This window comes from Arachis ipaensis, chromosome B08 (assembly GCF_000816755.2).
Source record: "Arachis ipaensis cultivar K30076 chromosome B08, Araip1.1, whole genome shotgun sequence".
Taxonomy (NCBI): Eukaryota; Viridiplantae; Streptophyta; class Magnoliopsida; order Fabales; family Fabaceae; genus Arachis; species Arachis ipaensis.
Genome location: NC_029792.2, coordinates 16845394 through 16849335, shown reverse-complemented (window position 1 = coordinate 16849335; position 3942 = coordinate 16845394).

Below are 3942 nucleotides of genomic sequence, written 5' to 3'. Positions count from 1 at the left end.
TATTCCGGTATGATCGAGAACCGACAGATGATTAGCCGTGCGGTGACAGCGCACCTGGATTATTTTCACTGAGAGGACGGATGGTAGCCATTGACGACGGTGATCCACCAACACACAGCCTGCCATAGGAGGAACGTGCGTGCGTGAACAAGAAGACAGAGGAAAGCAGAGATTCAGAAGACAAAGCATCTCCAAAACTCCAACACATTCTCCATTACTGCATAACAAGTATTTAATTTGTACTCTTTTATTTTTCGCAATTCAAACTGATAAATATTCTATTGACTTCCTGACTAGGATTTACAAGATAACCATAGATTGATTCAAACCAACAATCTCCATGGGATTCGACCCTTACTCACGTAAGGTATTACTTGGATGACCCAGTGCACTTGCTGGTTAGTTGTGCGAATTTGTGAGAAATAGTAATATTGACATTGACATGTAACAAATTCGTGCACCAATTACTCATATCACCTTTTTTTTAAACCATTAAAGTTATTACTTTACCTGTGTCATTTTTTAAGATGATTCATTATGCCATAAGCTTATCCACTGGGATTCATGATTTAATTATGGTTGGAAATTAAGAAAGAGAAAAAAAGAGGAAGAGAGTATTTGTTGACTGTAAACACCCTTTGAGAATTCATGTTTTTTAAAATTTTAATATAGAGCTAGACTAGAGTGGTATGAGGCTATTAGAAATTTGCATTTTCTACACATGCATTTTTTATTTTTTGCAATTGTTGTTTGAGTTGACCTCTTTTTTTTATTGTTATTTTACAACTCTGTACTACTTCAATTTTATGTCTTTGTTGGTTGGATAGATATTTTTAGTAATAGTAGTATAAGTCAACATGATTTGTTGAATTTGATAGGTTGAAAAAAATTTAGAGGCACATTAGGAAGTATTTTTGGAATACTACTCTCTATTTTTCAAATTTGCTTTACCTTTTAAATAAAAGGGAAAGCAAAAAGCAACGTCCAAAAGCAAAAAGTTCTCTATAGTGCTTTCTTTAAACTAAGTTAGGATTTAAATTAAAAGGCAATGGTTAAGAGATTTGAAGGATAGTTCAAGTTGAAAAAAAGTTATTTTTATTTTTGTATTTCTTTTTTTCATCTTGAAAAATAAGTTTGATGAGAGATTTCGGACATTTATTCTTTCTCTCTTTTTTTTCAATCAACAAATAAATAAAATCAAAGGTTAAAATAGTAATTTTTTCAAATCTTTAAGTTCTTCATCTTTTTATGCACTGGATCTTTTGAATTTTATAGACTTTCATTAGCATTGAAAAATGATAACTTATATTTTTGTAAAATAATTTTTTTATCTAAGAAATAAATTATTTTAACACAATAAATCAAAGAATTTTACATAAATGATATTGGTTATGGTTTTTATTTATGTTTTATCTTTTAAATTGTGTAGTTTATATGTTTAAATTGTATTTGTTGTCGCATAATTTATGAAGTTGAATATGATACAATATACTGTGAGGTAGGATTTCTTTAGCCAATTCTAAGTGCTCATCAAATAGTAGGATTTCTTTATCCAATTCTAAGTGCTCATCAAATAGTATACTGACATTCAAGTGAATGTTTTGAAAAATAAGAATAGAAAGAATGAGTATAAATTTGGTCTTAATTAAAAAAAATTACAAATTATGATAGATTAAGAAATGATACTTATGTATTTTGAGTAGTGATAGAATAAATAAATTTTTGAGTAAAAGACAAATAGGTCCCTGACCTTTTTAAACATGGACATTTTTGTCCCTCAAGATTTACAAATACATTTAAATCCCTCACCTTGTAAAACGCGTGACAATGAGACCCCTCCGTCGAGTTGGAGTTCAAAACGGCAACGGAACATGCTGACCTGGAAGGGTAGAGTGTCAGGTGTCCGTTTTGGTTGCTGATGTGGATGGAGAACAATTTTTTAATGGACAAATTAGTCCTTGTGGCCATCATACGTTCTCTCTCTCCGTCGCAACTCACCTTGGTCCGACTCCGTCAACACTCTCATCGACTCTGCCACCGGCCGCCACCTCTCCTACGCCGATTTCATCCGCCGTTCAGAAACCCTAGCTGCCAACCTTACATCTCTCTTCACACTCTCCAAAAACGACACCACTTTGGTCCTCTCTCCACGCCCTTCTTCTAGAAACTTCTTCGGAAAAGAAGAAGCAGCAGCAACATAGCAGCACCATCAAGAACAACGATAAGGTAACCATTGACATTCTTTCTTTTGAAGTAGCCAATATCATGTCCAAAACGGTTCACCTTCACAAATCCCTTTCGGATTCTGAGATCTCGAGGTTCAGGAATGATCTTTCACAAACTGTTTCCAACCGTGTGTGAAGTATAAAGTATCATCTACCTCTTGTTGCCAACTCTATATTCCACAGGGCACCATCAGGATCTCGAAGGCTCAAATTTTCTGGCAGCTTCTTATTCAAATTACCATAAAATGCTTTGGGAAGTGCCTATAGTCAAAATTTAAATTCCAGCTATGAGAAAAAGTAGGAATGAATGGAAAAAAGCAAAAATCCCCTGAACATGAATGAATGGAAAAAGCAACAAAAACTTGATTCAGGCTAACAGGTAGTGGAAGGCTAAATCTTGTCACTCCATTCAATGCATGGGAGCGAGATCTTGGTGTAGGCAACATAACTCCAAACACAATGTAACTCAAACCCTACTAGGTAAACCCAGAACATAGATCACGATGCCATGATGTCATGTCATGAAATATTACATTTACCATTATATATCTCAAGTATAGCTAGTGATTGAATAACCACCACCAAAATAATTATGCAGGAACAACCCACATATTATTTTCTACTTCTCCACTTTATTATTTTCTTTTGTTTTAGTTTCTCCTTCAATTAGAAAGATTTAAACATTGTCACCATTCACAATGAGGATCATAGTAAGGGCAGAACCTACAATGTTGATGCATACTTTTCTTCTACTACAATGCAAGCTCAAACCTTTTCAATTATATAGCAATTTTCTAGTTGTAGAATCACTTCTTGCAGAACTTAAAACAACAGTGAATTAAACAAAAATTCTTTCTATAGAACCTAAACACAAACCCTACATTGCAAATAACATAGTTGAAACAAATTGAAGGAAAAAAATTAATCAATGGAGCAAAAAGAGTATGTAGACACCGTGCATGAACTAAAATCCCCAAATTCAATTTTCCCCACATTCCAAAATTAAAAATCACTCATTTCCTTACACACACTTAAAAGGGTATGTAATTTTTGTTGATTTACAAAAGTGAGGAAGAAGATACTTACAAGGTGTTGATTATAAGTGTTGGGCATAAACTATGCGAAATGGAGGAATTGAAAATGGTTCCAATAAATGTCTTCAACCCAGGATTTGTTGTGATGGGAAATCTTCGATCCTTTCATGATCTGGATTCTTCTGCTCAAAGAAGAGGAAAGTTTAAGTTTTGATTGAAGAAAGGAAGAGGGATTAATGGGAATTGTTCACAGTTGACAAAGACGACGTCGTTTTGAACCCCAAGGACTAATTTGTCCATTAAAAATTTGTTTTCCAGCCACATCAGCAACTAAAACGGACACTTGACACTCTACCCTTCCAGGTCAGCATGTTCCGTTGCCGTTTTGAACTCTAACTCGACGGAGGGGTCTAATTGTCACGCGTTTTACAAGGTGAGGAATTTAAATGTATTTTTAAATCTTGAGGGATGAAAATGTCTACATTTAAAAAGGTCAAGGACCTATTTGTCTTTTACTCTAAATTTTTTATCTTTAAATAAAAAATTGAGCAACAAAAATACTTTTATTAATGTAAAAAATGACAATCTAAAATGACTAAAAAAAGAAATATAAATTTTCAATCCGTGCGATGCACGGGTCTTCTGCTAGTATATATATATATATATATACATATATATATATA